Raw genomic sequence first — 12,525 nt, 5'->3', positions numbered from 1 at the left:
TTATCGGAGTATAACAGATAAAGTCGACTTTACAAACATTTTTAGTTTATTTGTCGACTATTATGTACAAAAGCAATGCCATTGACCCTCTGATATACTCATGAAAAACAGATAATATGCCCACATAATATAAATTAAGTTAGTAATGTAATACCAAAGATATTAAATTACGGAGAAGAAATTAATATAACAAAAACGGTTTTATAATTTTATTATTTTTTATAGATGGTTCATAAGGTTTGCAATCATTTTTTAAAAAAAAATCTTTTCTAATGGCATCTGCACCATTATGAATAAGTTTTCACTTTTAATATTTAAACAAAGTGAATCACTTTTAATATTTAAATAAAGTATTTTGCTTTTATTGAGTTGTTTCTGGATTTGTATATCACCTGTTGAGATCAACCTAAACCATCTTTGTTTGGAAAAATATAAGTAATTATATACAAATAGCATTGAAAACAAATATATTGGTAGGTACTTTGCTGAATTCCAAATGTTGCCAACAAAATTTTCAACTGACTAATTCGGAAATTCTTTAAAGTTTTCCTCATTCTAATGATATTCATACCATTTAGAGGAAGAGCTTTGCATTAAGCTGTCTGAGGTGGATATCAAACCTAGATCCTTGTGCAAGACCAAAGCACTTTTCACAGAGCCACGAAGTATCTCAAAAATCAAAACAAACAATTTTGGCATATTCAATTATTACTCCGTTGTGTTTTTATGTTATCTTACCTCAAACCAACTGACAAAGTTATTACAGACTTTCGAATACAAGATAAAGGTTTATTATTGCTAGCAAAGCCAATGGCTCCTGATTACTTGAAGTAGATTAATTACAAAGTCTAATCTAATACCTTTATTCAATTAATGTAGTAGGTCACAAACTAATTATTAGGTAATAAAATTATGTTCGTATCATTTTTAAATTGTTTTCATTATCAACCCGCTGTCGACCATGAAAAGTATGCTCTTGGAAAACTTTATTATTGATCATCAGGAAAACCCCTGGCTACTAGCCAGAAATTAGATTAAGGAAAAAAACTTAAACCAGAACTAAGGTCCACTGATAAGACAAGTTACCAGTTCAATTTCTAATTATTGTTTATCAACATATATTTATTTATAACATATTTATTACTGTAAGTTTATAATATTAGGTTGTCAAATATCTCCCTTCCGCCTTTTTGTATTATAAACCAATAGCAAAAAAGCGGAAGGGAGATATTTGACAACCTAATATAAATGTGTTATCTATTTTTTGACAATATCTGTTCAATCGTAGGGTTAGTTTTTCAACTTTTTATTAACATTTTCGACAATTTTTAATACTGCCTAAATGAGGAGCAAAATCAGCTGAAAAATAAAGATAAATCCACAGAAAAATTCAGAAAAAATTAAATGGAGTATAGTTATGTAAAATATGCAGTCACAAAATAATAATTTTGATATGAAAATAAAGAATTAGTGATAAATAAATGAGACACGAGTAGTCAATAAAGAGCAATATTTAAAAATTATTCGCGATACTAAAAAAACCAACAGCTTAGGGTTCCATGCTAATAATAATTTATTAAAATAAAAATATACCTACATGAAATTCGTCTAATGGCATTATCGATTTGACTCTATTTTTAATTTAAGTTCTAATATCTCATATTGCAGAAGTATTGATATTTTCTATGTAACATCATTCAGCTCTATGTTAGTATGTGGTTAAGGAATGAAAATGAAAATTCCGGTAAAAACGTCTCGTTTCCTCCAATGCTCTACTAAAATTTGGACTTTTTAGGATTATAAAAATATATTCCGAATGACAATTTAAAATGTAATTTTTTATGATAAATGAACATTCCACAAAACAACAAGATTCTATATAACGAGACTGTATAAAAACAAACTCTAAAAATAACATACCCGTGTAGTGTAATTAAAAATATTATTACACTTTATTAGCGGTATAAAATGATGTATGTAATTGAGATACATGTTGATATATTTAGACGTACAATGTCATAGAAGTTCAGGTGAATCATTCTCTATATGCAAACAATAAAAAAAATAGTCACACCATATTTATCTCGAAATAGATATGGCGATAAAACGGTATAATAATATCGACATTAGCTTTGGCAGTTTCATAACGATATAAACAAGGACAACTACATTTAAATAAAGTAATAACTAGCTGTAAGTGGAATTCTGTCTTGAGGCAATTATGGCATCGTGCCTTAAGCAAATTGCTGGAACTTCCCGCACCGTAACGAAAGTTCGAGAATATGAATGTTTTCAAATAGATTATTATAAATATTGTACACATTGTGTAATATTTATAAGAATTATATAAACCGAATTGCAGAGTTGAAATTATTTCTAAAGTATATTAGAACTATAGTCAGAATTAAAAATAAAATCTGAAATATTTTCGATATACAAAAATACTAAAAAAAAATACTAAAAAAAAAAAAAAAAAAAAAAAAAATGGAACAAAATTTTTTTCAAAATCAATTATTTTGTTAGACAAGCAGAAAAGTTCTTTGAATCATTTAAATCGGACGCTTAGTTCTCTCAAAAACTGCCATTTTTTACATATTTAGCTCCGTATCTTCGAATGGCTGGGCCTGCCTTTGCCAAAAACTAACAAACACTTCTCCCAATCATTACTAATTGAATGTTTTTTAGATCATTCAAATCGGATACTCCGTTCGCTCAAAAATTCCATTTCTATTTTCTGCACTCTTGCTCCGTATCTCCGAAACGGCTGACCTGCCTTTGCCAAAACTAATCAGCTCTTTTCCCAATCAATAGGAATCGAATGTTTTTTGAACCATTCAAATCGGTTGATCCGTGCGCCCTAAAACGTGACTGGAATTTGTATCCATACATACATACACCACACACACACACACACATCCATTTTTTTCTGAGGTATGCCAAAACGTTCAGAAACCTTCAAAACGTCGAGAAATGTAAAAATTTTCAATTCCGATTTTCGGCCCATTACAATAACTTACCCTACGGGAAGTTAAAAAAAAATTAAATAATAACGTTGAATCAAGTTCATCAATAAAATCACACAATTCCACATTAAAATTAATTTCACACACAATTCCACATTAGAATTAAATTTGTTGAGCTGAATTTCTTGAATGCACGGAGGCAAAATGAAAACAAAAAATATGTATTGTCTGGAAGTTTATTTTTAAAACATATTAGAACAAATTGTAAGTACTTTTAACTAATTATTTTGTAATTTTTAAAACTTTGTTATGAACACATTCTGCTAATAATTCATAGCATTCTTCCACAAAGAGATAGTCATGACTCTAGCCGAAACATATGAATTTTAGAATAATTTTTTTATAAAGTTTAAGATATTTTTATTGATGTTGAGCATTATTGAGCAGAGGTTTATTGATTGTTAAACTAAATACATTTGCCACCATTCAATTCATACAAATTTATACAATTTATATCATTTTTTTAAATCTATTAAGTAACCTTATGGCAACCTTATATAACTAATACTAATTTAGAATTAGACCTTCACATTGACGTGGCATATTTCTTGGCCTCACAATATAGCCATATTCTTTCCTATTTTGCTCATCTTATCTTATATACATATATTACATTTATTTCATAAAATAAATAAAGCATATTCTTAAAATTTCGTAATAATGTAATATTGGCAGTTTTATCACTTTCAAAATACGGTTTATTATTTTTGTAATTATTTTAAAGTCAAAAATTTGTCTCTATATTTGCCATATTTTTTAATATTTATAATTATGTGAATATGATTAATTTATATATAATTTAATATTTTTTATAGAATATTTTATACCATTCCTTAAATTTTAATTTATGTATAAATCATTAATCATATGCATTAATAGAGTTAAATGTGAAACAGAGACCCTGGTTCAATCTCGCACCTGATCAAGAAGTAGTAATATCCATTTCCACTTGAAAATATAGAACAAAAATTGTTTCCAAGTAAAATTAGCACTCTACGACAATGCTGCATTAAATTAAAATATATCGTCAATACTAGATAACTTCTAATAAAAATATATTAAATATAGATAGACCAACTATTAGATTGGCTTCTGAAAAGCGTCATGGTTGAAAAGAAGTATCATCACGAGAGCTCGAAGAACTGTTAAGTTCTGATGGCAGCTTAAAGTTTTATCTACTATGAGTTTATAGTAAATAAATTAAATAATAAATGAATAAATCATAAAATTGTTAAATAAATTATATTAAATATTGACATGAGCCTTATGATTATACTGACGGCATGTAAAATTAATAAATAAATAAATTGAAAGAACTAAATAAATAAAAATAAGAATGAAAATAAGTGAAAATAAATTAAAAAATAAACTAAGTAAAAATTATAAGATAAATAAAATAACATAAATAAAAATTTCCAATCTTAAATATACATAACATTGATTTTTTTTTAGCAATATGTAAGTATCGAGGGATAACATTTTGCAGTTTGCATTAACATAAATTTGATGTATTTGTCATAAAGTAAGATGCATTTATATATATATATATATATATATATATATATACATTTATATGTGATGCATGTGTACCCATAAGCATCCAGTCAATAAACTTATAATAAAAGAAGGTCGTTGTTCTCTCATGACCAAACCGACCATATATTATATTCGTATGTGTTAATTATTACTCCATATTATATATATATATATATATATATATATATATATATATATATATATATATATATATATATATATATATGTATGAGTGTGTGTGTACATAAATATTTATTATTCCACATTTGTGAAATAAACGCAAAGCATAAAATTTCTTCGATAATTATTTATAAAGTTCAATGAACTGAACAGATGAATTAAACTTGATCAAAGAAAATTTCAGCAGAGCAGATTTTCCATTGTCTATCCAACACAATACTAAAAATGTTGGTCATGGAATCTTCAAACATTGACATGTGCAAAGAAAATTTCATGAGAATAGAGATTCCTCAATAAAATTAATATTGCACCTTTGTTATACAATTTGCTTAAAATAAAATTATTTATTTGCATTCACACTAATTGATCAGGCAAATTGTAGACTCGAAATCATTATAACATTAAAATCATTTAATAAAATGGATGAAATAAAACCAAAAAAAAAAGAAAAGAGTGGGCTCATATATTAAAGAGCACATTCTTTTTAAGAAATGTACTAATTTCTCTGAAAAGTGTTAGTTTTTCATTGTATATTTACTTGTTGAATGATGAGACCCTTTTTAACTCCCGAAGGAAACTAAACCATTAAAGACCTACACAATAAGGTTCAATTATAAAAATTATTGATTTTTGAAAATTTGCTTTTAGAAAATACTCCGCGTCAAAGTGTTGGTTCGTTTTCAATTATGTGTAATAAATCCACTCGGAATACTTTTAATCACTCATAAATTAATTTATTTTTTATTGATTAAGTCGATTATTTAAACATATCGGGAAGTTCATGTAACTTGCCTCAAGGCAAAATACCGATACCAACTAGTTGTTCTTGAAACTGTCCAATCTTATGTAAATATCATACTTTTTTTGAATGCATGCCTGTTAACAAATAAAATATGTTTTATGTCGAACAAAAAACTCATAATTTATATATAGACGGGGCACAAAGGTTCAATTTGACAAATAACACATATGAAACAAATAACTATCTGACTATGTTCAGTAAAACCCCCTAAAATTCATCAATGAAGCAATGTATTATATTTGCTGTTTTTCAAAAAATTGGAATCAGGTCCCTTTTACCCCACAGGCGGGGTAAATTGGGACGGCCAGGTGGCAAACAGGGCCAATGTCTTCTTTTAATTTTAAAAAGATTTTACAAAATAATAGCCATACACTATCCAACAAAAGCAAAATATAAACTTCATGGGTGGCATATATATTTATAGAGAATTTATCTCTTGAAAATAGAGAATTTATCTCTTGAATATAGAGAATTTATCTCTTAAAAATAAAGAATTTATCTCTTAAAAATAGAGAATTTATCTCTTAAAAATAGAGAATTTATCTCTTGAAAATAAAGAATTTATCTCTTGAAAATAGAGAATTTATCTCTTGAAAATAGAGAATTTATCTCTTGAAAATACAATTTTACATTAACTTAAGTTACTTTTTACATTTGCTACTTTTTATTTTTCAAACCTTTTATTTATTTATTTATTTATTTATTCATAAGCAAACCGTAATCAATAATAATAGATATTATTTCAGGCTTTGCCACGGTAAAGGTTGAGTTGGCCCTTTTTACCCCACCCAGGTGTAAGCTTTTATGGAGATTATATAAAAAACTGTTGAATCTAACTTAAATTTAACAAATCATCTTATAAAACAATAATATGAATTTTCAAACTGTGCCGTTTATTTCCTAGCAACATAGCAACATCATAAGAATCAATGTCTGGTTATACATCATCTTTTTCCCTCCTTTCAAATATTAAAATATTAAAAAAATCTTGACTTTACTGGTGTTTGAAATATGGGTGGAGGATCTTTTTACCCGTAGACCTTTAAGCCCCGCTCTCCTATATATATACATATATCTTGTTCATTGCAATGACTTATAGTAGAAAAAGTTTCTCACATAATTTAGATTATTATTAGAACTTTCTATTAACCACACATCCGTTGCGTTCATTGACAAGGGTCTACTCATATTAGTTCTATTATATATACGAGTATATATATATAATCTGTGGGTGTGTGTGTCGATATTGAATTAAAACGAAAAAGAGCATTATCTCAACTCTATATATTATTTATATCAATACTTCCCATGTGTAAGTACTCAAATGCAAGTCATATCGAACAACAATCAACAAACTATTTTTAAACGCATCTGTTTTTAGAACTGTCTTCTGTCAAATTGATTTATGCACAATCACATCGGACACATGTGGATAATGGCACACCGTTATCGAGTGTATATGATAATCAGCTACTGCAAACATAAATTATTATTGATGTTTTTCCAAGTGCATTCCATGATCAGAATAAATTTTCCATATTCAAGAATCAGATGGGTTTTACCGTGGCAGAGTGGTAAAGACTTTGACCAGATACCCACTAGGTATGATAACCACCTTGGGCAGATTGTCTGGTATGATCCCTGTAGTGATATCAATTTTCATTTGAAAATACAGATGGAAAAGTTTCCAAGTCTAAATATCCCTATAACTGGGCATTGCTTAAAGTCATCAATATAACGGAGCTTCTAATAGTAAAAATATATCAAATATAAAAGAACAATGCTTGGGTTGCCTTCGAAAAAGTAATGTTATTAAGAAGGTTCACCACAACAGCTCATAAAACTGTTAGTACTGATTGCTGTTAGAATTGCTGTTCAATGAAAATAAAATGAAAATAAAAAAAACAAAATGTTTGATAATTGGATGATGACCAGATATACACCAGGTTTGATAACCACCTCAGACAGCCTGATATGATCCAATAGTGACATCGATTTTCACTTGAAAACATATATGGAAAAACTTGCCGAGTATAAATATTCCCATAACTGGACATTGATCAAAGTCCGAGGCACCTTCGAGTTGCCCTCGAAAAAGTAACGTTTTTTAAGAAGGTTCATCATAACAACTCATAGAGCAGTGAAGTTCTGATTGCTGTTCAAGAAAAATAAAATGAAAAAACAACAAATTTCAAAAAAAATACAATCAGGCTGCAAGTTCTTAACACTTTCAGATTCGTTCAAAAAACACTTCCTGGTTCATTCACATAAAATTTGCTCATCATCAACATATTGTTTTTATAAAGCTGCTCAAGCGTGTAAAGGGAAAACAAACATATATGATTATAGAATAGTTTTTTACTGCTTTTAATTAATGAATGAATGAATGAATGATAATAATAATAAATGCCCGAAGGCAGGTCTATGGTGCGAGAGCCACCACAAATAAATGATTCACTTATCCTCCTCGCCATCATTCTCATTACCACTATTTCCCCCTCCCTTATTTTTACACATTTTTTTAAAGTATTTTTCCTTCCGAACTTTAGCCTCCATGATTCTTGATCCTGCGCTTCTGCTTTCAGTTCCCTGTATTTTCTCTTCAAGCGTAAGTCGTCAATCGTCTGCATTCTTCTTCTTCCAGATTAGCTTCAATATAACATTATCTTATCAATTGTTAAACTAAGAAGATTTCACTGGAGTTCTCCTTAGACATCGCTCTCAAATATTGTCAATTTAGCTTATAGGAATCCTTATGTATCTCTGATTGCTGAGTTAAAAAAATCTTCTTCCCATTCCTTCATATCCTTCTATTTTACCCTCGACGGCATCGTGCAGAAGGCACTCTTTTTGCAGAACGGGTCCAATCCAGTTTCCTTTTTTGTCCCAGGATTATGCTCAGTAAAGTCCTTTCTTCGCCCACTCTTCTCAAGACTTCTTCATTTGTTTTCATATTTATTTATTTATTATTATATCCATTAGTCATCTTGTATGAAGTATAATATAATATAATTAAAAACAGTGTATTTTTACCACATTTTTATTAAAGACGACTGTTCTACCAGTTACGTTGGTGTCACCGGAGGTGAAAGTGTTAAGCAATCTATCAGGTTTCATCTTACACAACAAAATGCAATATTGCAAGAAATCTGACAGCAAAATCCATGTAAACATTGTCAATTTATGTATCAGAAACACTAACGATCTTAATAGACAGGAAAAGGGTTTCATTAATAGCAACACTAACGCTCTTAATAAGTAGCAAAAGGTTTTTATTAACAGCAACTTTATCGTATTATTTGGCAAATCATTTGATCTAATTTTGGATGCAAACTGTTAATCTGTGAACTGTTATATTACTAAAAAGGAGCTTCTGGAATACTGTATCTGTTATATACATTTCACATGTTTTGATTTTTATTGATTACTTTGGCTATTGCTAATAATCATTTTGATCTGTTCATTATCAATGTTGTATCACCAATTTTCTACTCTTTTTACTACTCGTTTTATATAATTATAATTATATTCCGACCGAAATCTTAGAAAATGACAAAACATGCCAACCAATGCATTCAATAAAAGTAATTACAAAATATGAAATAAGTAAATAATCAATATTTTTTGTTGTAAAAAAACAAGAATTATAGCTATATAGTAGATTTGGTTAAGAAATACAAGATATTCGAACCAAATGTTTGACAATGGTAAATGTAGAACAGTTTTGAATGTCTGAATATAATCTCATAAATCATATTGTGTAAGTATTGGCAATATAAATATGTAAATTGTGCTTGATCACGTTCGAAATATAATAAAAACTGAACTATAAGGATATATGGTTATTCTAATAAGTAATTTAGTTACTGTTGTAATATTTAAGTTATATGTCTTATATGGTGTATATATATGTATGTATATATGTATGTATGTATATATTTATGTATGTATATATGTATGTATATATGTATGTATGTATGTATGTATGTATTTGTGTGACTATGTATTTGGGTGTATGCACCAAGCTACTGTGTGCATTTTACTTTTATGAGCCGATAACTCCAGTCCCACGCGCAATTAAATGATTTTATTACCAAGACCAGCCAACACGTTACGTTACGTTATGTGACAATTTTCACATAAAAATTTATGGAAGAGGATTTCACATTTCTAGTACTGAACCATTATCAAAAATTTCAATAATCCACGAGTGGGCTTATTAGAAAACATGTCATTATCGACCATAACCATATAACCATCAACCATTCTAATTTCTAACATTTTTTTCTCTTATTTTAACTGCAATCAGAACCTTACGTCCATGAGGAGCTGTTGAGCTATAACTTCTCCTTACTTCGAATTTTTAGATGGTAGCCCAATGGTTAATATATCCATATTTGATGATTTTATTATTAGAATTAATCTAGTAGAGCTGACTTTTTATTGGTGCAGAAATACTGGACAAGGGCTATTTTAACTTGGAAGCATATTGCGATCTATATTTCCAAGTGAAAACCGTTGTCACTACTGCTTGACAACAGGCAGCTTGAAGCGGATCTCGAACCCGGGACCTCTGAATCAAGTCCCGTCGCTCCTAACCGCTTACATACGGACGAGCCCTATTTCTAACATAAAATGGGAAGATTACGAATTTGTTGTCCCACCAGGCAATTCAAGAAGCTGCCAGAATATCAAGAACTATTGTCATGTTCTTATATTTTAAGAACTATGCTTTTGCAAAATCGACAAACACCTAATATTTTATGCCACTAAACGAATCTCTTTAGTTGTGGCTTGAATTTTAACGATAAAGCTAAATTTTATCCAGAAGCTTCACAATATACTTAATTCCTATATAAACTATCAGTGACCATTCAAAAATAATACTAAAGCAAACAAGCAAGACTAAATTTTAAATTAAGACAAGAAATTGCAAGTTATTCGTTTTTTTTTTTGTAAGAATGGTCAAACAAGTTGTTCGTCCATCGTTAGTGATTGACTATTCTGTTGGCATCAGATTCACCATCTCTATTTTAAATACATGAAATATATTCATATTTTTTTAATTTTCAATTTTTATAAGATATATTAAATCTCTAATATCACCCATATTTTGCAACAATTTGCTGTTTACTGTTGATATTTATTCATCATTATCATGTACCAGACTGATATGCTATCGAGACTTTTGTATCAATGATAAAAAAGATTAATATAAGCAGTAAATATATGTGAGAGCCAAATGATCGCCAAAACAAATTAGACATGGCCTAGACATCTGCAACTAATCTACTAATTTAATACAAATACAAATAAACCGTTATGTTATATTTTTTCTAGAGTATCTCCAACTAATCTCTAAAAAATGTCCAATCATTTATACAGGTGTTGCCTTTACTCCTGGTAAGAAGTCGGTCTCTAGCAACCATTGTCTCTGGGTTTTATGCCTGTTTTAATCTGAATTTAAGCTGAAGAGATATCAAATTTTCATTAAAGATCCAAAATATGGTAAATTAAAATATAATCGAAGGAGTGTTATATATCCGAAGGCTATTGAAATGAAATGTAACAAAAATCTCATTAAATAGAGAATCACTTGCATGGTTACATTTTAAAAGCACTGGGTTGCCTTTTCAATCTATTTTTTCTTGACTTCATATTATATTATTATCATTTTAATAAAAATGACCTCAAACGTTATATTCATGAACATAAAATTAGGTACTAAATTAGGAAATAAAATTCTGCAAAAAGCTGCAGAAGTGATAATATTTTTATAATCACCAACTAGTTTCCAAAAAATTTCCAATCATTTAGTTAGTAAGAGGTCAAACAATCACGGATTAGGTGTTTTATTCCTGTTATTGATTATAACCTGGGAAATATCAGATTTTCACTGAAGATCCAAAATAAGTTAAGTAAAAATAGCCTTTCGAACGTTATTGCTGAAATATTCTCATAAGTATTATATTAAAGATCTAACAAAAATCTCATTAGATAGAGAATCACTTGCATGGTTGCATTTTAATAGCCTGCCTTTTTAAATATATATATATATATATATATATATATATATATATATTATATATAATATGTTAAAGAAGTTAGTTTTGATGTTGAGAAATATGAGTAAGTTCTTCAAGGGCATACATCAAATAAAAGGCAAAGATTTAGAAGTTAATCTTTAATTTTTCCAAACGTTTCGACATAGTATTTTATGTCATCATCAGTGGATCTACAGAATGAATATTGAAAAATTAATATGAACTAGGAAAAAATGACAGAAATTGGAAAAAGAACTATAGATATAAGTAATATAATTATAACAATAACAATTATACTTAACAGATAGATAAACAAGAGAAATGAAAAGTAAAAAGAAATATATACAAACATACAAAAGCGTAATATTTTTTTTTTGAGAAAATTGACTACAAACAAACAAATTCATGAATATATAATTACTCATTGACAGTTGTACCATGGATACTGAACTAGGAAATAAAATTCTACAAAAAGCCGCAGAAGTGATATTTTTATTATTTCCAACTAGTCTCCAAAAAAAATGTCCAATCATTTAGTTTCCTTGACTTTTGGTAAGAAGTTGTTGTAACAACTACTGATTCTGGGTTCTATACTTGTTATAATCAAGCTGATTTTCACTAGAGATCCAAAATATGGTAAGTTAAAATAGTCTTAAGGAAACTATTACTGGAATATGCTGACAAGTATCACATTAAAAAATCTAAGAAAAAACTCATTAGATAGAGAAGCACTTGCATGGTTGCATTTCATAGCACTAGGCTGCCTTTTTTAAATATTCTATTTTCAATCTATTTTTTTTTAAATCATATAACATTACCATCACACGGTAATTTGTTAACGTTCATCATTTTATTTTATTACTTATTGAGAGTTGTACCATGGATACTAAATAAGTGATAAAATTCTGCAAAAAGCCGCAGAAGTGATAATATTTTAGTC

General features: G+C 28.4%; 1 protein-coding gene across 1 annotated transcript in view; it reads right to left on the bottom strand.

Annotated features, from left to right (window-relative positions):
- LOC113383542 (sortilin-related receptor-like) overlaps positions 1-12,525 on the bottom strand; it is a 37,021-nt gene that overhangs the window by 190 nt on the left and 24,306 nt on the right. The window lies entirely within an intron of this gene.

The sequence above is a fragment of the Ctenocephalides felis genome, unplaced genomic scaffold, assembly GCF_003426905.1.
Source record: "Ctenocephalides felis isolate EL2017-DRISC unplaced genomic scaffold, ASM342690v1 CF-g0.4_SCAFFOLD_03570, whole genome shotgun sequence".
Classification (NCBI taxonomy): domain Eukaryota; kingdom Metazoa; phylum Arthropoda; class Insecta; order Siphonaptera; family Pulicidae; genus Ctenocephalides; species Ctenocephalides felis.
The sequence above is the reverse complement of the archived record's forward strand: the minus strand, read 5'-3'. Positions and strand labels throughout refer to the sequence as shown.